General features: G+C 42.1%; 2 protein-coding genes and 1 non-coding gene across 3 annotated transcripts in view; 2 read left to right on the top strand and 1 right to left on the bottom strand.

The window, feature by feature from the left end:
* Positions 1-25602, top strand: part of LOC129025077 (cAMP-dependent protein kinase catalytic subunit PRKX-like) — a 306342-nt gene that overhangs the window by 268010 nt on the left and 12730 nt on the right. The gene's annotated exons all lie outside the window — the stretch shown is intronic.
* LOC134738995 (uncharacterized) overlaps positions 11395-25602 on the top strand; it is a 52636-nt gene continuing 38428 nt past the window's right edge. Inside the window, exons 1-2 of the mRNA XM_063660081.1 lie at positions 11395-11546; positions 14107-14208. The gene's annotated coding sequence lies outside the window, so the exon portion shown is untranslated. The remainder of the gene's footprint in view (positions 11547-14106; positions 14209-25602) is intronic.
* On the bottom strand, positions 22062-22166 carry LOC129025512 (U6 spliceosomal RNA). The gene has a single exon (XR_008497267.1). It is a non-coding gene; the product is annotated as a U6 spliceosomal RNA (small nuclear RNA).

Here is a 25602-nt window from a genome sequence, read left to right as displayed (position 1 = left end):
ACTACATAAAATAATCGGGGGCCGGGCACTATGGCTCACGCCTGTAATCCCAGCACTTTGGGAGGCCAAGGTGGGCGGATCACCTGAGGTCAGAAGTTTGAGACCAGCTGGCCAACATGGTGAAAACCCATCCCTACTAAAAATACAAAAATTAGCCTGGCATGGTGGCAGGCACCTGTAACTCCAGCTACTCAGGAGGCTGAGGGAGGAGAATCGCTTGAACCTGGGAAGCAGAGGTTGCAGTGAGCCGAGATCATGCAACTGCACTCTAGCCTGGGTAAAAGAGGGAGACTCCACCTCAAAAAATAAATAATAAAATAATCGGTGCACACATATGTGTATGTTTGCATATTTGTGTGGGTGGGTGTGTTTGTAGGAAGAGTTTCTACAAAAGGAATTGCTGGATTAAAGGATTTACACAATTCAGTTATGATCAGATATTACCAATTTCCATTTTTTTTTCCTTTGAGACAGGGTCTTGCTTTGTCACCCAGGCTGGAGTGCAGTGGTGCAATCACGGCTCCCTGCAGCCTTGGCCTCTCAGGCCCAAGCGATTCTCCTGCCTCAGCCTCCTGAGTAGCTGGGACTACAGGCATATGCCACCACACCTGGCTAATTTTCATATTTTTTGTAGAGATGGGGTTTCACCATGTTGCCCAGGCTGGTCTCCAACTCCTGGGCTCAAGAGATCTGCTTGCCTTGGCCTCCCAAACTGCTGGGATTACAGGTATGAGCCATCTCACCTAGCCAAATTTGACATTTGTAGATTCCACCTATGGGTGAGATCATGCAGTATTTATCTTCCTCTGTTTGGCTTATTTCACTTAGCTTAATGCCCTCTAGCTTCCTCCAAGTTGTCAAAATGACAGAAAATTTCCCCTTGTTAAGGCTGAATAGTAGTCTATCATATATAGATACCATATTTTCTTTGCCCAGTCATCCATCGATGGACACTTAGGTGGAGTCTATGTCTTGGCTACTGTGAGTAGGGCTGCCGTGAACATGGGGCAGGGGGTGCAGATATCTCTAAATACCCAGTCGTGGGATTGCTGGGCCATATGCTAGTTCTGTTTGTAGTTTTTTGAGGAACTTCCACACTGTTTTCCATAATGGCGATACTAAGGTACATTCCCACCATCTGTGAAGCTATCTCTAAATTGCACCCGTAGCAAATGTGATATTTAACTCCTTTTTGTTTGAAATACTTGCATTCAAGTAGTCAAGTAGTCAACTTCAAAGGAAAAGTTCTAAGTAAATTGTTACAGGCCGGGCGCGGTGGCTCTCACCTGTAATCCTAGCACTTTGGGAGGCCGAGGCAGGCGGATCGGATCACCTAAGGTCAGGAGTTCGAGACCAGCCTGGCCAACATGGTGAAACTCCATCTCTACTAAAAATACAAAAATTAGCCAGTGTGGTGGCAGGTACCTGTAATCCCAGCTACTCGGGAGGCTGAAGCAGGAGAATCACTTGAACCCGGGAGGCGGAGGTTGTAGTGAGCCCAGATCACACCACTGCACTCCAGCCTGGGTGATAAGAGCGAGACTCCGTCTCAAAAGAAAAACATTGGTATAAACCGTCTTTCCCCATTCCTCCAACTTCTGAACTTTGCAACTAATCACATAGTAAAGTGTTCCCACGTCATGTTAGGTTATTAATGCCAAATAAAACTTTTATTTGTTATGAGTGCCCATTTTGTGTTTTGTTTTATAGTCTGTGTGTAACATGTGAATATTCGCTAGTAGATGTGGACCTGCCATATTTCTGTAACATTTGGAAGTAAATTAGTAGATGTTTTGAAGTAGTTTATTGTCTCTTTTGCCAATTATATTGAATAATAGTGAGATTACAGTGCATTTTATGTATTTATTTTTTTTTTGAAATGGAGTCTCGCTCTTGTCGCCCCGGCAGGAGTGCACTGGCGCGATCTTGACTCACTACAACGTCCGCCTCCCGGGTTCAAGCGATTCTCATTACTCAGCCTCCCAAGTAGCTGGGATTACAGGTGCCCGCGACTGCGCCCGGCTGATAATTTGTATTTTTAGTACAGACGGGGTTTCCCCATGTTGGCCAGGCTGGTCTCGAACTCCGTACCTCAGGTGATCCACCTGCCTGGGCCTCCCAAAGTGCTGGGATTACAGGCATGAGCCACCGTGCCCGGCCCAGTGCATTTTATTTCTATATTGAGAATTATTTTTGTTCCTAAGTTTACCCTTCTGCTTTGTATTAAGTGAAAGTTGCTCGTGGAAGGCATTTTTTCTACTAAAATGTACATTTAGGCTGCTGGAAATCTGCTTTTTTCCGGAACTCTCTAGTACCTCAGAGTTTTCCTACAGGCATTCCGGACTTTTGCCTCACATTTGCTTTTTGATCTATTTCCACTACCACTGGCATTCTCATTGTGGTAGGAGTTATTAAGAAATTATTTTAGGCAGATAGAGAGGAAAAGGGGTCCTTGGAAAGTGTTCGTTTCTTTTAAAGCAGCTCCAGAAACGTTTCTTGTCTATCAGGAAAGCCCTGGCTCTTAGACTCGGCGGGCAACCTTTGATATGCAAATACAGGCCATTAGAAACTGGGTCCATCCAAACATGGCGATTCCCGCCCTCCTCTTCTTGCCCTTGCCCAATATGTGCCTGGCAGCACGGCTGCCCCCACATATCCCCACGTGTGTAGAACATCAGGGCGTCCCACATTTGCATATTAAAAAGCTAGAGTGGGAAGGCCAGTTCTTTTCGCGGCTACCTAAACGACATGCCTGGTCAAACCAATCCCCTAAGCCCTATGCAAATCAGATCGCCTACTCCAGCCTCCTCATATAACTGGCCGGTATCCCCCGCAGGAGGGGCCTCCCCTTTCGCCTTTGGAGCCCCCGCCTCTGTCTCTGTACAGGGGAGCTTCTTTCTTCTCCCTTCTTTCTTGCCTATTAAACTCTCCACTCCTTTAAACCACTCCACATGTGTCCATGTCGTTTTATCAAAAGCAGCGCGAGGACCGAGAACCCTGGTGTTCCTCCACTCATTGGAGCCCTATCATCACCACGCCTTAAAAACCAGCCAGTGGCTGGCCAGGCGAAAAGAACTCCTTAAATATCAGGCTGCCACTGTCCTCTCAAGACTCTAAGACATTAAGTCTCCTGTATGGTTAAAACAAAAACAAACAAAAAAACATTAAGAGAATGGAAAACTCTGTTGTGGCGGACACAGTGGCTCACGCCTGTAATCCCAGCACTTCGGCAGGCCAAGGCTGGAGGATCACTTCAGCCTAGGAGTTCAAGACCAGCCTGGGCAACATAGCAAGACCCCGTCTCTACAAAAACTAAAATAAAATTAGTTGAGTGTGGTGGTGGTGTGCACCTGTGGCCCCAGCAACTTTGGAGGCTGAGGTAGGAGGATTGCTTGAGCCCAGGAGGTCGAGGCTGCAGTGAGCTATGATTGCACCACTGCACTCTGTCACACGCATCTGTGTGAAGAGACCACCAAACAGGCTTTGTGTGAGCAATAAAGCTTTTTAATCACCTAGGTGCAGGCGGGCTGAGTCCGAAAAGAGAGTCAGAGAAGGGAGATGGGATGGGGCCGTTTTATAGGATTTGGGTAGGTAGTGGAAAATTACAGTCAAACGGGGTTGTTCTCTGGTGGGCAGGGGCGGGGGTCACAAGGTGCTCAGTGGGGGAGCTTCTGAGCCAGGAGAAGGAATTTCACAAGGTAATGTCATCAGTTAAGGCAGGAACCAGACATTTTCACTTTTTTTTTTTTTTTGAGACGGAGTCTCGCTCTGTTGCCCAGGCTGGAGTACAGTGGCACAATCTTGGCTCACTGCAAGCTCGGCCTCCCGGGTTCATGCCATTCTCCTGCCTCAGCCTCCCGAGTAGCTGGGATTACAGGCGCCCGCCACCACGCCCAGCTAATTTTTTTGTATTTTTAATAGAGACGGGGTTTCACCGTGTTAGCCAAGATGATCTTGATCTCCTGACCTCGTGATCCGCCTGCCTCGGCCTCCCAAAGTGCTGGGATTACAGGCGAGAGCCACAGCGCCCGGCCCATTTTCACTTCTTTTGTGATTCTTCAGTTGCTTCAGGCCATCTGGATGTATCTGTTTGGGTGACAGAGCAAGACCCTGCCTCAAAAAAACCAAAAAAACGGAGACGGAGAAGAGTGGTGTGCTGGTGAGCCACTTCCTCTGGGTAAAGTAAAGCCCCGATTTGTAGCGTTTGCCAGTGCTGTGGTGTAAATGCTAACTCTTCCCATAATTGATTTCAAGCTGCCAACAGTTTAACAACTAGCTCACAAAATTCTTGATTTTTTTTTTTTTTTTTTTTTTTTTTGCGATGGAGTTTCGCTCTTGTTGCCCAGGCTGGAGTGCAGCAGCACGATCTTGGCCCACTGCAACCTCCGCCTCCCAGGTTCAAGTGATTCTCCTGCCTCAGCCTCCGGAGTAGCTAGGATTGTAGACACCTGCCACCATGCCCTGCTAATTTTTTTTTTTTTTTTTTTTGTATTTTTAGTAGAGGTGGGGTTTCACCAGTTGGCCAGGCTGGTCTCGAACTCCCAACTTCAGATGATCGACCCGCTTCAGCCTCCCAAAGTGCTGGGATTATAGATGTGAGCCACCGCGCCCGGCCTCTAGTCTTGAATATTTTAACAGTCACCTCAAAAGAGCTGGAACAAGCCAGGAGGCATCATTAATTGACTTAGGGTCCCCAGAGGAACCAAGGCCCATTTGCAAGGCCCTTCCTCTTTCTCCCCTTTTTATGGTGGGCTTGGGAGCTAAGGGGCTTTATTTAAGGTCTTCTAGTCTTTACCTTAGACTGTCCTGCCTGCTAGGAGGGTCAGCAGGAATTAGCCAAACCAGTAAACACCACCCACCCACATCAGGAATGTGGCAGAAATGTGGCTTCTCCATCATTCTTTCTTGTTCCCCTCCAGTATTTTAAATGGACACATTGGCACATGAAAAGAAGATAGAGGAATACCTCCTGCCACACCTCTCACCCTTAAACTTGTTACTTACAGGCATTTTACATTTTAACATTGGCAAACTGGCCTCCAGAAAATATAATACTCCTCTTGTTTATACTCCATCAATAGTTTAAATAGAAAACAACCGAAAAATACTTGTGAAATCAAGTTTAGCCTAAAGCTGCCTCCTTACATATTTTAAGTTCAGCCCAAAGCTTTCTCGGTACATTGTGAACTCTAACAAGTGGAGATGTAGAAGGACCATAGCCTACTCTTATGCCCATCACTGAGTTTCAGCCAATCAAATGTAGCCAACTGTTCAAATTGTGCCCAAATAGGGCAAACGCTGAGCTGTCACCAAACTAGCTGTTTCTGAATCTCACTTCCATTTTCCGTATGTCGCTTTCCTTTTTCTGTCCACAAATCTCCCACCACGTGGCTGCGCTGGAATCTCAGAGCCGACTCTGGCTTGGGAGTCATCCCAATTTGCAAATTGTTCTTTGCTCAATTCAACTCTTTTAAATTTAATGCGGCTTAAGTTGTTCTCTTAACACACTTTTCCTCAGACATTGGCTATCATAAGTGTTATTATACTTTTGAATTTTCTTTGCCAATTGCATAGGTAAAAAGTATTACATTTTGATTTGCATTTTTAAATAATTGAGGTTAATAATCTAGTATAGATTTTTCTGCAGGTTGCTTTAATTAATTTTTAAATTTCTTCAGTATTTTTTTTAACACTTCAAGACCATTGAGTATATTTATTTATTTTTGAGATAGGATTTCTTGCTCTGTGTCCCAGGTTGGAGTGCAGTGGTGCTGTCATAGCTCACTGCACACCTGATCTCCTGGGCTCAAGCAATCCTCCCACTTCAGCCTCCTGAGTAGCTGGGACCACAGGCATGTACCACCACACTCAGTTAATTTTTACATTTTTTTTTGTAGAGCTGGGGTCTTGCTCTGTTGCCCAGGCTGGCCTCAAGTAATCCTCCTGCCTCAGCCTCCCAAAGGGCTGGGATTACAGACATGAACCACCATCCCTGGCCGCCAGTTACTTTTTTATGTTTTTTGAGATTCAGTCTCGCTTTATCGCCCAAGCTGGAGTGCAGTGGGGCGATCTCGGCTCACTGTAACCTCTGCCTCCCAGGTTCAAGTGATTCTCGTGCCACAGTATCCCAAGTAGCTGGGATTACAGGTGCGTACCACCATGCCTGGCTAATTTTTGTATTTTCAGTAGAGACGGGATTTTGCCATGTTGGCCAGGCTGGTCTCCAACTCCTGACCTCAGGTGATCCACCTGCGTCGGCCTCCCAAAGTGCTAGGTTTATAGGCGTGAGCCACCACCCCTGACCACAAGTTGCTTTTTAATATATGAGATAACCTTTTATATAATTTGTCCATTTCATTGGTTGCTTACTTTTTTTTTTTTTTGATCGTCTCTCGCCCTGTTGCCCAGGCTGGAGTGCAGTGATGCAATCTCGGCTCACTACAAGCTCCGCCTCCTGAGTTCACGCCATTCTCCTGTCTCAGCCTCCCGAGTAGCTGGGATTACAGGTGCCCGCCACCACGCCTGGCTAATTTTTTGTATTTTTAGTAGAGACGAGTTTTCACTGTGTTAGCCAGGATGGTCTCGATCTCCTGACCTCGTGATCTGCCCGCCTCGGCCTCCCAAAGTGCTGGGATTACAGGCACGAGCCACCGCACCTGGCCTTCATTGGTTACTTCTTTTCTGGGTGATATTGTAAAATATGTATTCATTTGATGAACACTGAAAAGTAATAATTGACCATCTTTTCTTAATGATTACTATTTGCAGAACGTGATAAGAGATAAGGCCCATATTATTTGAGTTTTCTTACGATGTGCATACATTGCTTATTTAAAAATATATGCTCTTCTGTATTAAAAGTACTAAAGAAGACACTAATAACCAAAACAAGGAAAAATAGTCTGAGAAATAACCATGAAACTCTTAGTGATCTTAGGTTTTACAATAGTGATGTGATCCTCAGGAGCAATTTGGGGAGGTTTGGAATCTTGTAGCCGCCAGCTGCATGACTCCTAAACCATAATTTCTAGTCTTGTGGCTAATTTGTTAGTCCTGCAAGGGCAGTCTAGTCCCCAGTAAAGAAGGGGATTTTGTTTTAGGAAAGGAAAGGGCTGTTATTGTCTTTGTTTCAAACTATAAACTATAAACTAAGTTCCTCCCAAAGTTAGTTTGGCCTATGTCCAGGAATGAACAAGGACAGCTTAGAGGTTAGAAGCAAGATGGAGTTGGTTAGATCAGATCTCTTACACTGTCTCAGTTATAATTTTTGCAAAGGCGGTTTTAGCACTTCCTATGGTGGCCTCCCCTTTCCTCGAAACCACATCTAGCCTTACTATTTCATGAACGCATGTCTACTGTTCATTTATTTGATGATTGCAGAGTTAGATTGGACACCTACTGTTTCCATCCCTGTTATGGTCCCGTGCACAGATGCAAACCTGTGTCAGGTATTACTATCCTCTATGCTAAAGGGAAGAGTTGAGAAAAGGGTGAATTAGAATTCTTAGAAATAAGAAGAGGACTACTTTTAGAACAGAATAATTGGAAAATTAGTATTCTTCAAAGAATCCAGTCCCAATAGTTATGGATTCCAAGAAAGAGTACAAAATGGGAACTTTTTGCTTTATAACCAGGTAGTTGTGGGTCAGTGGGAGTGATTACGCTTTAGTTTTGGTTCTCTCAAGGCAGAATAATTATTATTATATGTTTTCATGGGTTTTTTTAAATAGGACTGATTAAATGTAAGGCCTCTTTATTTATTTTGTAAATGCCTCGGGCTGGATCATTTTAGAATCTACTTCAGTGTTATGAGGTGGTGCCTGGGGCACCTGATAAACTCACATGTTTTCATTTTGTTTCAGAAAATCCAGAAGTAGAAGTCAACCTTTATTTCTAATTCATTTCAATTCCATGGCAGGTCTTTCCTTGCGTGTTTAAAAGACGTGTTCTTATTTTCAGATAATTTAAATAGCTGAACGTCATATTTCACAATGAGAAGATCTTATGTTTATTTTCATTTTATTTTTTGAGACAGGGTCTTGTTCTGTTGTCCAGGCTGGAGTGCAGTGGTGCAATCATGGCTCACTGCGCTTGACCTCCTGGTCTTAAGTGATCCTCTTGCCTTAGCCTCCTCAGTAGCTGGGACTACAGGCACACAACACCATGCTTGGCTAATTTTTAAAATTATTTTTGTAGACATGATGGCTTCTCGCTGTGCTGCCCAGGCTGGTCTCAAACTCCTGGCCTCAGGCAGTCTTCCTAACTTGGCCTCTGTAAGTGCTGGGATTACAGACGTGAGCCACTGCACCTAGCGTTGTATGTTTAGCTACAAATGATGGGTATGAACTTTTAAAGTTACAGATACCCTCAGAGCAAATTGTCATTATTGGAGAGGGAAGAGAGAACCCTGAGCAGACTGTAATGCAACAGTGTCTGGCTTCTAGTTTCTTCAGAAGGCCAGTGGTGAAATATTTCTCCCAGACCGCAGTGGAATTATTGTCATCATAATGACTGGCTTCCAATAGTTTCTTCAGAAGGCCAACGATGAAACATCTCTCCCAGACCAAAATGGTATCTTTATCATACCCTATGGTACTTTAACAACAAAACAAAACAGCAATAGTTTCAGCTCATAAAAGTTGGGTTCCCAGATAAAATACAGGACACCCAGTTAAATTTGAATTTGGAGTAAACGGTAAATCTTGTTTAAGTGTAAGTATATCCCATACAACATTCGGGTCATACTTATGGTGGTGGGTAGGCTGTATTTTTATTTGCTACACTGAAAGCCCTACCTAAAGGGCAGTGTTGCAAATTGTTTGTGACAGATGAATAATCAGCTAGCGTTCCCCGTATGCTTTTACTAAAAAAGAAGACTAAATACAGTTGACTTAAAGAAAACAAATTACAAATGTTAGCAAATAAGAGAACATGCTTCCCATTTATTGAGTGGAAGGATTGGCAAAGAGAGAAATTGTATTTTAAAATAGCCTAAAGAGTAACAAGAAAAGTAGCTGTTTCCGGGATGCCTCCGTGGTCGTTGGCTAACAGTTACATTCTTCCCTGCTAGGGCTTTATCCTGACTTGGCATAGCTCCTCATATTGGAGAGGAAAATTATATTCAGCCTGCATTTGTTTCAGGACTGGACATTCACTGAGCCCATTCTCCACAGACATACAATGCTGCATGAGACATCCTCAGTGATTTCATGATGTAGGGTAACTACTGGAAGATAGGAATGTGAAATTTTACCAAAGTTTTCCTCTTCCTATTAATTTAGCTTCTCACATCTCATCCTGCTGTTGCAGCGGATTTAAATATTATTTTGCCTTAAAAAATAAACGGAAGATTCCCTTCTCGGTATCTTTCAGGCTTTATAATAATAAGTAAACAGTTCTTTCCTGCCCAACTAATATTTATACAGGTGGAGTTTATTTCTCTGGGCAAAGGAAAGCGTTTTGGATTAAAAAAAAAAAAGTCAATGGCTTTTAATTTTCATGACATTTTGTTATGGGAAAACAATTGCCTAGAAAGCAAAAGTCTGAATTTAAGTTAAGTATGGCCAACAGAAGAAAACATGTCAGTTTTAAATTGCTTTTTTTTCCCCCTTGAAATGATCACTTAGCGTAGTATCTGCAAACACAGTGGGCGTGCAATCAGTACTGATTCCTGCGTTACACAGAAAATGCATGCAGCATGTTCATGTAGATTAACAATCACAACCAATAAAAATGTGCACATCCCCGAGACTTTTCAGGACAACCACATTTTTATTGAGATTCAAGAAAAGGGAGAAACCAAGAGATAGTGGAGAAAGCAAGAGATAATATATCTCTTCCCACCTTGGAGAATAAAAAGAAGGAAAGGAGACACATGTCTGTGAGACGATTCCAGGGTCCCATGACAATGCTGATGATAGAACTGAGAACCATTAAAATCTTCCCCTGAATTCAGATTCTGAGAAAAAAGGGAAAGAAAAAAGAACTGCCAGAATCAGGATGCGCAGAAGGCAGCAGTTGCTCTTGCGTTTACTAATGGGGAACGAACCACTGAGAGGATTTCCCTTTCTGGGTTTGGGACATCAACACTTTGGACTCAAGGGTAGGCTCCGTACTCACATCAACACTTTCCAGCCAGTGATCATCTGGGTTTGGTTTTTTGTAGGAATTTACACACTGAAATCCCATGTCAGGAGATGGAGCTCAGGTGGTAATGTGAGCGGTGGGGAGCAGCTGTAAATACAGGTGAAGCTTTGCTTGCTCACCTGCAGTCACCTTCTATTATGCAGCCCAGTTTCTAACAGGCCAGGGACTGGTACCCATGTGTGGCCTAGGGCTTGGGGACCCCTGATGTGGGGCAGTAGAGACAGAGTCGCGTGTTAGAGACGCGATTCATGCACTAGAGAGATGGAGGGGAGGAAGCAGTGAGTCCCACAGAGGAGAGGCTGTGGTTTGCAGGTGTGGCAGGGTTGACCCTGCCCTAACTTAGTGCACTCTGTCTTCCGCAGTGGTTCTTTTTCTTTCTGTTCTCTTTCTGATCTTAGATGATGTCATTATGGCTGAGACTGTGCCTAAACTATATACTGCCAAATCCTCTATTGCTGAAAGAAGATAATAATTGTATCTCTAACTTTAAAAAAAATTTAGTGTAAGAGAGAGAAAGCATGCCATAATGAATTGAATGAATTTGAAAAACTAAGCAGTCATATTTCACTCCTATTTTAGGAGTTAAATCCATCAGTGCATGTAAGGTGTTCATTGTTTTGGTTGGGAAAGGTGGAGCAACTCAAAGTGGGGGCTTCCAGGTCATAGGTAGATATATAATGCCTATATTATTTATTTTTTAAATTTTTTTCCTTCCTCCATTTTTCCTTTCTTCCTTCCTCTCTCACTCCTGTCCTTCTCTCACCATTCTTTCCTTTCTTCATTTGTTCCTTTCTCTCTTTTCTCTTTCTCTTTCTTTTCCTTTCTCTTTTTTGTTTTTTCTTTCTTCCTGTTTTTTTCTTTCTCTCTCCTTTCCTTCCTGTTTCTCTTCTTTCTTTCTTTCTTTATTTCTTTCTTTTTCTTTTCTCCTTCCTGCCTCGCTCCCTCCCTCCCTCCCTCTCTATCTTTCTTCACTCCTTCCCTCCCTGCAATCTCTCCTACTCTCTCCCCCATCTCCCTCTGTCTCTTTCTTTTTGCATAGTTCTACAATACAAAATAGTATGAAAGGCTGTTGTCTGTGTGAGAGTATATCTGCTGTGGTCTAGCAAAACTTGAGTTCAAGAAACTCAATACTAACACAGCCACCTGGGAATGAAAAGAAATGAATCTGGGCCAGCCCTTGTGTGCACTTGGGTGGTGGAGAGTGAGATAACTTCGATATAAATTGTTGAGTGTTTGATTGCAGGAGATAGAACACGTCACATTGAAGAAAAGAGGGGATCTCTGGACTTTCATGAGAGCACACGATTTTTATGGAAAGTATTTGAGGATTGAGGGGAACTTGTAGGAAGAAACGATGGAGAAGCTAAAGTCACTCGACTCCCTCTTCCTGGGTTGGAAGGGTAGGTGCTACAACTAACAAGCATCACCTAATAGAGCAGATGGGACAGGGCTGAGGTGCAAGGAAGGCTTTAAAAAAAAAGACAGGTGCCAAACTTGGAAGAAAACAATATAATTGATGGCAGCAATCAATAATCAATAAGTTTCCCAGGAGGTCCTGCCTGCACATGACTCAGCCCTTACTTTTTTATTTATTTTATTTTATTTTTTTGAGACAGGGTCTTGCTCTGTTGCCCAGGCTGGAGTGCAGTGGCAAGATCTTGGCTCACTGCAACTTCCTTCCTGCCTCAAGCGATTCTCCTGCCTCAGCCTCCAGAGTAGCTGGGCCTACAGACACATGCCACTGTGCCCGGCTAACTTTTGTATTTTTAGTAGAGACGGGGTTTCACCATGTTGCCTAGGATGGCCTTGAACTCCTGGCCTCAAGTGATCCACCCATGTCGGCCTCCCAAAGTGCTGGGATTACGGGCGTGAGCCACTGCACCCACCAGCCTTTGCATTCTTATATTGGACCCTCCTCCTTCCCTGTGTTCCATCTCATTCTTCCCCTTTGCTTCTGGGGAGCACATCCTGGAGAAATGATAACAGAGGTGTGTGAAAGGACACTTTCCGGATATTCCACGTGGCGTTAGAATATGAAGGTTAACTCAGGCAGGCATCACTCCACAAGCTCATAAAATGTGTCAGATGCTTACCATGAATTGATAAGCAGGAAAATTGTTGCATATTCAGCAACATCATTGAGTCTTGCAAACATTTTTGTTGAGTGAGTGATATTAATAACCAGAATGCTATTTATAGCACAATACCATTTCTATAAATGAAAAACATACACTCACAAGGCAACACCATGCATTTTATAAACCACAGGCATAGTTAAGGACCATGTGTCAAACAGATTTCTTGGAGGGACTGTGAGTTGCCAGGAGTGGAGATCTGGGGGTGAATGGGGAAGAAACAGATTAACAAGGGAAGGATCTCACCATAAGTGGTGGTGATTGTGAATAAGAAGCACAGTCATCTCAATTGTTGGTACTGACATTCAAATTAGAATGACCACCAAAAAAAGTATGAATAGTTAGGATTTAGCCAGGTGAACAGAAAGGGATGGGGAAGAAAAAAGAGTCTATCATTGGTTGGAGGTTAGAAACAACATACCGGATCTACTTCAAGGCTTATCCACTTTGGTGCTACCACCATTACAGCTGGATAATTCTTTGTCCTGTGCATTGTAGGATGTTGAGCAGCATCCCTGGGCTCTACCCACCAGATTCCACTAGCACCCCCAATGTGACAGCCAAAACTCTCTCCAGGCATTGCTCCCTATCCTCTGTGGGTGATGGAGAGGGAATCTCTCCTTTTGAGGATGACCATTCAAGGGAAATCAAGATGATATAAAGAGAGGAGACTGAAGAGTAGAGTCTTGGGTGTCTTACAGAAAACTTGGGATTTTATTTTGAACCCTCTGCAGAATTCCAAGAGGGGATTTCATCAGATTGGCATTGGGAAGTGTTGCCTGAGTGCTTAGAGCTCTTCAGTCATTTGAGGTCACATTTCCCTTTTCTACCCAAATAGAAGAGCTGAAGTCATCCCATTGCAACAGGAACTTTTTTGTGACCTTCCCAATATTTCCAAGGCTATCTGGAAGTGGATATTGGCAGCAGTGGCACTTATATTCTCCAAGACACGTTCTCTCCAAATTCTGGCTCTTGGTGCAACCACTACGTCCTTCCTTCCTGCTTCATATTATCTGTGTTCAGAGCCCTGCCTTCATCATTCCCCTTGTTTCTCTTTGTCCCTTCTTTGTTAAACCTGTAGACATTACATTCTTGTTAGTGACACAGTGAGAGCACCATAGACATGACAGCACTGAACACCAGACCTTGCTGATTGTAAAACTCCCTTCACCATCCCTATCAAGGAGAATCGCTCCATGCTTCTTTATCTTTAAGACCTGGGGTTGCTGTTGCCGTCCTGGTCTATTTGAGGTTCTTTCCCATTTACCTTCTCCCCTTTCAAGGACGGCTGCTAGGCAACAACCCCCAAATTCCTTTGCTCTGTCAGGCAAAGCAATTCTGCTCCCTTCCAATGCATTTTCCTGACATACACACTGGGATACACATCTTAGGTTTATCTTTCTTCCCTTTTGTATTAGTCTGTTTTCATACTGCTATAAAGAACTGCCCAAGACTGGGTAATTTATAAAGGAAAGAGGTTTAATTGACTCACAGTTCCACACGGCTGAGGAGGACTCAGGAAACTTACAATCATGGAGGAAGGGGAAGCAGGCACCTTCTTTACAAGGCAGCAGGAAGGAGAAGTGCTGAGCAAAGGGGGAAGAGCCCCTTATAAAACCATCAGATCTCATGAGAACTCACTCGTTCTCATAAGAACAGCATGGCAGGAACCATCCCCACAGTTCAGTGACCTCCACCTGGTCTCTCCTTGACATGTGGGAATTACGGGGATTACGATTCAAGATGAGATTTGCGTGGGGACACAAAGCCTAACCATGTCACCTTCCCTTCTCTGTCCCTGCTGGTCCTAATCTTACAAATTTAGGTGGCAGACAGAGAATGGAGAAAGCCAACAAACCAGCAGAAGAGTGAAATCATGGTACATACATCAAGATATGGTACAATCCTCAAAAACAGGAGAAAAGAGGTAAGGTTCAGGGGAGTGGGTATCACTGGGGAAGGAAGCTGAGCATTTTTTACATGTGTGTGGCTTGGAGAGAGCAGATGTGCAGAGCTGAGGTCATTACCCAGTAGTTGTGGGCAAAACAGGGCTTGCCAGCCTATATGTGTGGTCTTTGAGATGCTGAATTCTTCAAAATGTAATAAGAATTTGTGAATTATGAAACTGTTGTATTGGGTGATTTCCCTTACAAAAAAATCTCACCATCTCTGGATGACATCCTGGAGTAACAACTTTTAGTTAGAGTTGATTCAGTGTGATTCAGCATGCAATTCTGGGTCCTAGCATTTACACCTGCATCTCCTTAGCCCACACTGCCTCAGCCATTAACTCACTGGCTAGACATTTGAGTGTGCAAATCCTCAGCCACTCCCATTCACCATCCAGAGCTTATCAACATGACCTGACATATTAGCCCACTATTTTAGAATTTAAAATATTGCCTTTCTATCATGATTACTTTTATCATGGGCATTAAGGTTCAAAATGAATGCATTATTTGTCATGTCTTCAAATTCATTGGGCTGCTTTAATCTGTTGACTTAGGTCTTCCATCGATTCAAAAAAAGTTTTCTTGTACTATTTCTTTTGGTTGAATAGGCTTGTCTTCTTGAATGATTTCTTTTATATAGTCTTGCTGAATCTCTTCTCCATATGAAGACATAACAAAACAACAACAAATGTATTATCATTTTCATTACATTAAACTGGTCTCTTGAGTTTTGAATTTCCTGAGTTTTCTTCCATTTCTCAGTCTTGATATTCCGCAGGATGTAATCTGACATTTGCCACTTCCTAAGAAACTTTACCTACATCAAGGCAGGTTTTCATCTCTATGCAATTCACCATAATTTTACTATATTTTGCGTGCTTTTGCATTAAGCCTGTTTCAGAAATAGCAATTATCTCTCCTCCAGGAGTCCTTATCCCTCTTTGGATGAACAGTAGTTTTTCTCTGTTGACAGGATTTGTTAAAAAGGAGGTTTAGTGGAGTGGACATCACTCAGAAACCATTGTTCTTTTTCTTCCTCTTTCTTTCTTTCTTTCCTTTCTTCCTCTTTCTTTCTTTTCTTCTTTCTTTCCTTCCTTCTTTCTTTTTTTTTGAGGTGGAGTCTCACTCTATCACCTAGGCTGGAGTGCAGTGGTGCAGTCTCGGCTCACTGCAGCCTCTGCCTCCCTGGTTCAAGCAATTCTCTTGTCTCATCCTCCAGAGTAGCTGGGATTACAGGCACGTGCTACTGTGCCCGGCTAATTTTTGTAATTTTAGTAGAGATGGGGTTTCACCATGTTGGCCAGGCTTGTCTCAAACTCCTGACCTCAAGTGACCTGCCCTCCTTACCCTACCGAAGTGTTGGGATTACAGGCGTGAGCCAGCACACCCGGCCCATTGTTCTTTTTCTAGTTTTCTGGTTGTGTGAGTGTTCACTCGATGGTCAATCCTTCATTGCAACTCCTTGGGCATTAATGAGGATCCATTTTATGTCTCTTTTCTACTCTCTTTTTTTCCCCCCTGGCTTTCTTGGTCCATTTGGGCTGCAATTATAAATTTCCTTAGACTGGAAAATGTATAAACAATCGAAATTTGTTTCAATTGTGAAGCCTCCCACTTCTGGTGGCTGAAAGTTCAAGATTAAGGTGCCAGAAGATTTGGTATCTGATCAAGGTTCTCTGCTTCAGAGATGGTACCTTTTTGTTGTGTCCTTCCATGGTGGAAAGGACGAGGGAGCTTTCTGGGCTCCCTTTTCTAAGGATACTCATCCCATTCATGAGGCTCCACCCTCAGAATCTCATCACCTCCCAAAGGCCCCACCTCATAACACCATCTCCTTGGGAATTAGGATTTCAACATCTGAATTTAGGGGTAACACAAACTTTCAGACCATAGCACTGGTTTACTGCTCTTTAGGGTTGGGGGAAAGTGGTTTGCAGATTACTTCTCCATAGCCCTTCATTTTCCTTCTGCCAAATTCTGAATGGGATAAATTCTGTGAAGTTTGGGTAATACTGTGGTATTCTGCCTAATGATATGGGTTTTCCTTGGAGATCTGTGGGTTTATATGCCCAGTCTCCTGCTACCATCCTACCTAGAAGTTTGTTTATATTTTTATATTTGTTTATTTATATTAATATATGGAAATTGTATTCTTATTTTTATTCTGTGCCCAAAATACAGTAGAACTCCCTAAACATTTGTTTCTTAATTTAATTTGGAAAAGACATTTTATTTCCAGAATGAGACAAATTTTATTTGCTCTAGAAGTAGCACCAACCTTTCTTAGTGCTATCTGCTTATCCAATATTTCTTTTTTTTTTGAGACAGAGTCTCGCTCTGTTGCCCAGGCTAGAGTGCAGTGGCTCAATCTCGGCTCACCGCAACCTCCGCTTCCCGGGTTCAAGCGATTCTCCTGCCTCAGCCTCCCGAGTAGCTGGGATTACAGGCACATGCCACTGTGCCCAGCTAATTTTTGTATTTTTAGTAGAGACGGGCCTTCACCATGTTGGCCAGGCTGGTCTTGAACTCCTGAGCTCAAGTGATCCACCCGCCTCAGCCTCCGAAAGTGCTGGGATTACAGGCATGAACCACTGCGCCTAGCCTTTTCCAATATTTCATATTAAATCTCTTATAGTTTTTATAAAACGTTCAACCCTAAAAGAAATAAATAACAGAATTTAAAAAATTCCGTGGTGCAAATAAACAGCAGACCGATGAAACATCTTGTTCTAGCTTTTCTGCCTTAAAAATTGCATGAGTTCATTTTTGTTTCTTTCCACTGTGGCCATTTTAGTTTAAGCCTCCATCCTCGGCTTCCTGGCTCTACTGGAAGAACCCCCTGTTCCTCTCATTATAAACTTCCTCCAAACTATTCTCCATTTATAACCCATCAAAGCCTTTGAAATAATAAATTACTCTCTATAATCTCTTCTTTTTGCACTTAGAATAAGAGAAAAATAATAATAACGACAAAGTACCAACACTTTTCCAAGTCTCACAAAGCCCTAAATAATCCTGTCCTGGTCCAACCCTCTGGGTCACACTGTGCCACTCCTCTTTTGTTCCCAGAGAAAAGGTAATTTTCTTGAACAGTAAATAACAGACAAGATGAATGGGAAAATATCCCATTACACCCTTATGCTCAAGAGAAAATATGACAAGTTTTGATGAGATCCTTCTGGCTAAAAAGTTGCTAATGATAATGAAAATAAAAGGGGAAATTACTTCAACAAATGCAACTTGCTAAAGAGAAAAATCAAACAAAAAAAATTTTGCAAGAGTGTTCTTTTCTCCAAATTGATGCAATATAGATGTAATTTGGCGTGTCCAATGCAGTGACCTCTGTGGGCCAGGACACCGAGATGAAGACCTTGGGAAAAAGAGCTCCGGGGCTGGATCCCTGAGAAAATGATTACACAACATATAAATGTGGTTAATGCCTTTAACCGCAAACAGCTGTCTCCTACATCTGTCCCTCTCCAACCAATGGGTGATGGTCAGTGGCTTGCAAATTCTAGGTGTGGTTTGTTCAGACAAGGACATCCATCTGACTTTATTATAAACTAATCTTAGGAAGGGCAAAGGCCATATTGAAACAGAAAGCCCCAATATCCGAGAGGCCGCTTTCAAATATTTCCCCGCCTTGGCTTTTGTGTTATTTCCAGCAATTTTTTCCTAAGAATGGCTTTCGCAGCACCATCTATTTCCCTAACAGTTGCAACGCCAGGGCGTGAAGCCTGCACATGTCTTTCATCGATGTTGCAGGAGGCTCCCAATTGCACAAAAAACTTGAATGAATTCCCTACCCTGGAAAATCTGAAAATGTGGATTCTCATTTGCAGAAAGAAGCGTGCATTGCTAGATGTTATCAATACAAAAAATGAAATCCACAAAAAAATTTCAAAAGGCTATTTGTACTGGAGTCATCTATGACCAATAATGCTGGTTTTAGGGATGGAAAACGTTCGTGCATTCTCAAGCACAGCACATTCTTCTTTCTTTCAAGAAGGGAACATTTAGGAGAGACTGTCTTGAAGCCCAAGTTAATTGGGCTTTTGCTCGTCTAACCTATAGGAAGTTCCTTTGGGGCCTGTGAAATGATTAATAAATGCAGTGAACACAAGCAAATATGTAAGGTGCGGGTTTCAAAAATACAATTATGTAGAATAAGGTTTACGGAGATATGGCTCAGCACCATGGCTCATGCCTGTAATGCCAACATTTTGGGGAACCAAGGTGGGAAGACGGCATGAGCCCGGGGTTCTAGACGAGCCTGGGCAATACAGTGAGGCCCCATCTCTACCAAAAATAAAAACTTTTAAAATCAGCTAGGCAGGATGAGACGTGCCAGTGGTCCCAGCTACTTGGGAGACTGAGGCAGGAGAATTGCTTGAGCCCAGGAGGTCAAGGCTGCAATGAGCTATGATCCTGCCACTGTACTCTAGCCTGGGTGACAAGAGTGAGGCCCTGTCTCCAGAAAAATTTAAAAAAAAATAAGTAAATAAAAAGGTTTATAGAGATACAAGAAGGGGAGTTGTTTGGAATACAATTTTTCCCTTTAGCATTTTCTCTCAGTTTTATAACAGTTTTGATATAGGATGTGCTAAATACCTCAACTTCCATGTTCGACATATTAAAGCAAATGGAAATAAGAACTGCAGCACATTGGTATGTGTCCTCAGTTCACAAAGAACATACACTTTACTGTTCAAAACATACGACATTGACACAACGCGAGCAGCCTGCATTCCTAGCTGAGGTTGCACCAACTCATAAACCCACAGAACTGTAAGGCAATGTAACAAACACACGGTGAAGCCTCCCAAAAGGCCTGTGAGCAGTGTTTGCTAAAATCAGCATGACTTGAGTTACAGGTACCTCTTTTGAAATTTGGTTGGCCTCCCAAGTTATAGAACTGAATACGTTTGCATAGGTTTATAGAACAATAGGTCTAGGAAAAAACCTCAGGCCAAGCTATGTTTTTCCTAATTCTGTCTAGGAATAAATGCATAAATCCTAAAATACTTTTGAGACTTTGTGTCACAATTTCTTATTAGGAGCTTGGACTTCTAACCACCTTCAAAAGATGTCTCAAGTATCATGGCTGATCCAATAGAGGTCAAAACACAAAACAAACTTAAAGGAAGCAAAAACCTGTCTACAATATCTTAAGATCCAGTGTAGAATTAATACTTTAAAATATATTTAGCAGTTCGAGACCTGACTGGGCAACAGGGTGAAACCCTGTCTCTGCAAAAAATATAAAAATTAGCTGGGCATGATGGTGAGTGTCTGTGGTCCCAGCTGCTGGGGAGGCTGACGTTGGAGAATCAATTGAGCCCCCAGAGGTTGAGGCTGCAGTAAGCTGTGATTGTGCCATTGCACTGCAGCCTAGGCGAGTGAGACCCTGTCTCAAAAAATATACATATAAATTTATAAATTTTATAAATATAAAATTATATATTATATATAAATTACATATAATATATAACTATATAGTATAAATAATATATGTTTTTATAAAGTTGTATAAAGTTTATACAATTTTTATAAGGTTTATACAGCTTTATAGATATTTATACAAATAAAATATATATTATATGTAATAAATCATATATAAAATTTATAAATTATATACAAATATATAGACATATATGTCTAATTATAAATGTATATAAATATATAATTATAAATATATATTTATAATTGTCCATTTATAGATATAATTATAAATATAATATTTATACATAATATATGTATACGTTTAGATCTATTTAAATATAGCAGGGGAAACACTGTGTCATCTTTCGGGAGTTCACGTGGTCTTGTTAAGGTTTCGATCAATACTCTTTGATCAATGGCTTCTGGTTTTCAGCAAATCAAGTGCATGCTTCCTGCTTTTGTGGTAAAGTCCTCAAACATGCGCCCCTGCCTACGTTCATGACTTATGATTTCTTTACCCGGCCCTTCACAACACCCACACTAAGTGGCTTGTCTTTCTATGCGCCGGCCCCATACCTTGCTTCCTTTACCACGTGGATGTCCTCACTATTTGTTCTCTATGCGTTTGTGTGCAAATAAAATCCATTCTCTAATGCTGGGCATGCATGGATCTTCCTCCATGAGATTTCGTGAAGGAAATCTTACATACTTCTGATATTGATTGCATTGATTGATCAATTCACAGTCCCAGAGACATATTCTATAGAGGAGAAGAGTAAAAGACCAATCAACACGGACTTCCAGACTGTCTACCCCAAACATTGCCTTCTTGAAAGAAGGATTTCGTAGAGAAAACTCTCCCGCCAGCTCTCTCTGTGTGTGATTCATATACCTCCTAGCCGGGTACAAGGCATGCCACCTTGTAATGCTCCTTCCTGCCTTATTTCTCCCACATACTGCGGCCCTGCATGCACCTGGCGAATGGGCCAACCCTCAACGCTGCTGAAACGCCAGCCCAAGCCACACATGACGTAACCCATTTTCAGAACGGTCGTTCCAGACACGTGGTGCCCAGATGGGAGCTGCAATTTGAGCTTCCACTTTTAAAATTTGCTTCCACTGCAGAAATTAACATTCAAATAACCAGAGCTTACGGGGAGCCTGTTTATAGTCAATACCATAGGTTAAGATTAGAGATGATCTAATTCCTTAACCATAGATGTATTCTCCAAACGCATGAGCACAGAAAGGAAAATAGTGTGCAGGCAGCTGTTAAATTGCTCCCTGATGACTTCCCCTCTGCCATGTGGACTCTCTTCCTTTCACATGGGCTGACTAGTCTTGTATTAAAAATAAAATCTCCGTTATATTAACAAAATACAAAATATTAATATATTTCAGACTCCAACTGGAATCTACACCACTGGCTCTCCTGGGTCTCCAGTTGTAGATAGCAGATCAGTTTTCAGCTTCCATAATTGCCCAGGCTGCAGTGCAGTGGCACAATCACAGCTCATTGCAGCCTCGACTTCCCAGGCTCAAGTAATCCTCCAGTCTCAGTCTCCCTGAGTAGCTGGGACTACAGTCATGTGCGTGCACACCCAGCTGTGTATTTCCTCTTATAAGGATATAAAATTATGTCATTCATCTTCTTGTTGACTTCTTGTAACCACCATGAAAGCATGACTCTTGTCTGTCTTAACCTCTTCCCCAACTCCAGAACTTGGCACATACTAGCAGCTCTACAATTAGTTGTTGCACAAATGGCAAATGAAGGAATATTGCATTCTCTGCCTAGAAGTCCCTGCCCCCTCTCCCTTCCCCGGAAGAAAACTTCTTACTGGCTAAGATGCTGTTCTAACCTCAGTGCTTCCAAAGGAGCCTCAGCAGGTCAGGGTCTATCACTTCATACATATTTATCCCCAAATTTGAGATATTATTTGGCTCAAGGAATGCACTGCAAATATTTACAGAATGAACCACTGAAGCAAGAAAAGAAATCTGCATGAGCAAATTTTCTGTTTCCGTTGTAAGAGGCTGTGTCAGTCAGCTATTGGCACATAACAAAGAATCCCAAAATGCAGTGGGTTAAAAAAAAATCTATGTTATATACTCACTGTTATATGGGACGAAAATTCAGGCTGTACTCAATGGGTGCTTCTGAGATCTACCAAGCAGAGGCCCAGAATGATGCTGAGAATGCTGCAATGCACATGGCAGCTTCCATGACAAATAATTTTCTGGCCCCAAATGTCAATAGTGCGAATGTTCAACAACAACAAAAACCTACTTCCTCTAAGTCTGAGTTTATTAGGTACATTTCTTTTCTTTTCTTTTTTGACTTCATTTTACGTGTGTGTGTGTGTGTGTGTGTGTGTGTATGTTTTAAATAATGAGATGCTTCACGAATTTACCTGTCATCCTTGTATGGGCCTTGCTAATTTTATCTGTATCAGTCCAATTTTAGTATATGTGCTGCCAAAGCAAGCACATTAGGTACATTTTTATCTTCCAAGTCACTTCAGGCTACAGTTTTGCTCTTCCAACACAACATACCACTGGTTACCATTTTTTTTCTAGCCTTTGGTAGCAATTACCTTACTATTTTCCCAACCTTCATTCACCACTCAGTTTCAAAGCCAATGAAGCATGTTTTAAGCTTTTGTATGACGGCAACCCTCCACCCACTTCAGGCATGAATTTCAGGATCTGTTACCTATTTTTTTGGTATGAAATCAACTACAAGTTTAGTGCCTCAATATCACAAACATTGTATTTGCTCATATGTCTGTGAATCAATAACTTGGACTGAGTTCAGCTGAGCAGTTCTTCTGTTGGTCTTGCCTGGGGTCTTTCTTGCAGCTTCCATTATCTGGCAGCTTGATGAGACTGGATGGTCTAAGGTACATTCATAAACACGTCTGTTGGGCGGTCTCGTCTGTCAGCCTAGAGTACTGAGGCCACCCCATAGGAAGAAGTCAGGGTAGCCTTTTTGAGATGAGTCACCATGAGAAAGATTCAGCTGACAGTCAGCACCAATGGCCAGCCACGTGAATAGGCTCCCAGCTTACACCATCCATTTTCAGTCAAACTGTCAGAGGACTGGGACCACATAAGGGACCTTAAGGGAGACCCACAGAAGAACCATCCAGCTGAGCTCAGCCTGAAATTTGTGACCCAAGAGTGATGCACAAATAAAATGGTGCTTGTCTTCAGCTACTAAGTGTTGGGAGTGTTTGTTACCCAGCAATAGATAATGGATATGGGTCCTTAACTAACAAATAGATTACCTCATGCAAATGTGGAAACTCCCACTCCTATATTTATAATTAATTCCAACGTGGAAAAGAAGCTCACTATTGATTCTGTGGGGCTAAAACTGATGAGAAGGTAGTAGAAAGCCAGTGAGCAAGTGGTGGCTGGTTTGAGCTAAAGTGCCTCCTCAGGGAAGCATACTCTTCCTAAATTGCTGCACTGTGGATCTGAACCAAGGCGAGCTTGGGTTTCTGAGGGGAGTTCCCTTACAGTAGGGGAAGTTACACACAGTGAAATAGACTTACAGTCACTTGTTGCTGAATGATGGGGATACATTCTGAGAAATGCATCACTGGGCAGTGTTGTTGTGCAAACATCCTAGAGTGCACTTACACAAACCTAGATGGTCTAGCCTACTACACACCTAGGCTATATGGTGTAGCCTGTTGATCCTATGCTACAAACCTGTACAGCATGTTCCTATACTGAATACAGTAGGCAATTGTAACACAAATCACTAGGCAACAGGAATTTTTCAGCTCCATTATAATCCTGTGGGACCATCGTTTTATATGCTGTCCATCATTGGCCATACGTTCTGTGGCAGTGCATGACTGTATCTGTTTTAGATAGAATTTCCTTTGTTTGTAACTTTGTTACCAGGAAGGGGGTCCCAATTCAGACCCCAAGAGAGGGTTCTTGGATCTCGTGCAAGAAAGAATTGGAGGTGAGTCCATAAAGTGAAAACAAGTTTATTACAAAAGTAAAGAAATAAAAGAATGGTTACTCCACAGGCAGAGCAGCCCCAAGGGCTACTGGTTGTCCATTTTTACCATTATTTCTTGATTTTATGCTGAACAAGGGGTGGATTATTCACGAGTTTTCGGGAAAGGGTTGGGCAATTCCGGGAACTCAGGGTTCCTCCCCTTTTAGACCATATAGGGCAATATCTTGACATTGTCATGGCCTCTGTTAACTGTTAGGGCGCTCGCGAGAGTGCCTTTCAGCATTTTAATGTATTATAATTAGCATATAGTGAGCAGTGAGGACAACCAGAGGTCACTCTTGTAAACCATCTTAGTTTTGGTGGGTTTTGGCTGGCTTCTTTACCGCATGCTGTATTATCAGCAAGGTCTTTATGACCTATATCTTGTGCTGACCTCCTATCTCATCCTGTGTCTTAGAATGCCTAACTTCCTGGGAATGCAGCCCAGTAGGTCTCAGCCTCATTTTACCCAGCCCCTATTCAAGATGCAGTTGCTCTGGTTCAAATGTCTCTGACCACTTGAATTTGATACAGTAAAATGCCTTTGCTGCATAATCTATGGTGGTTTCTCAGATATTATAGTCTCATTGGATTTTCAAACAATGAGCACTGACCATGTACATAGTCAAGCACTAACCATGTACATAGTCAAGGCTTTTGTGAAGAATGAAGGCATTACATTATGTGTTTGCATATCACATTTTGACTTTTGCTAGAAAGGGCCAATCTGAACTATAATTGAGATTTTTAAACATTTTTGTTTGGGGGTAATTGATTTTCTTTCATTAATCTTCTAGCTTGCATCCTTCATTCTCTTAGAAGTTAAAAGCATATATAATCTAAGGAAGATTCAGTCTGTCTGTTTTTGATTTATTTTATAATAACTCACTGAGTATTTTTTATATGTACAAGAAGTATTCTGAGACTACTTAACATACTATTTTGATCTTTCTTCTTTGAAAGCATGAAGCTATATATATATAAATATATATATATTTATTTTTCCTAAGGGTAGGAATCTGGAAGAGATTTCAGTGATGATCAAAACGGCAAACTCATGAGTTTTGAATGGTTTCTAAACTTGGAAAAAAGAACTCTCTGAACCTTCTTTCCTTTAGAAGAAAATCAGATTTTGACTCCCTGGCCTTGCACAAATGCTTATTTTTTTCTTCAATTCACCTAAGATTTAATCTTGTATGATGCTTTGCTTTTCCTTCCAATTATATTTAACGTCGTTGAAACATTTCAAAAATATACAAATAATCTAAAGGATCATTTTAGACTTTCTTTCCCCCGGCACAGGGAAATACTTAAAAAATATGGTGTAAATTGGGTGATGATTTTCTAGAAAAATTTCATCGCAATCAGAAGGAAAGAATTGAGCAAATTGAGGGGAACATAGGGAAACGAAAATTAAGTTTACAGTTCTTTCTACATAAGTAAATGTAAAATTAAGTTTACAGTTCTTCCTACATGTCAATAAAAAATTAGCAAATATTAGTAAAATTCCCCCAAAGCTCCCCACCCCCAGTAAATGCATATGTGTGTGTGCAAGAAGCATTATAATGAAACACTTAACTTCCTTTGCCCTGAACTAGAACCAGATGCCTTGGGAGGGGGTTGAGGCAGGCTGGCTGAGGGACTTGTAAGTTATGCTAAAGGGATTTTTAGAAATGAGCTGCTTTTTCCCATCTCCTGTCAGCAGTTTTCTGGAGCTGGAAATAAAGAAAAACCCCTACCCCTGACTTACTGGACCTTAGGAGTTAAAAATCACCACCTTCATTTATCATTTCTTCATTGGCAGTTGTAAAGGGAATTAAGTAGTCTATTCATTTACTCAAACATTTATTGGCTGCTACCATTTACCACCATTTCGCCAGGTATGGAGGAAAACCAGAGAGGAAGA

This window comes from Pongo pygmaeus, chromosome X, assembly GCF_028885625.2.
Source record: "Pongo pygmaeus isolate AG05252 chromosome X, NHGRI_mPonPyg2-v2.0_pri, whole genome shotgun sequence".
NCBI classification, from domain to species: Eukaryota; Metazoa; Chordata; class Mammalia; order Primates; family Hominidae; genus Pongo; species Pongo pygmaeus.
The sequence above is the reverse complement of the archived record's forward strand: the minus strand, read 5'-3'. Positions and strand labels throughout refer to the sequence as shown.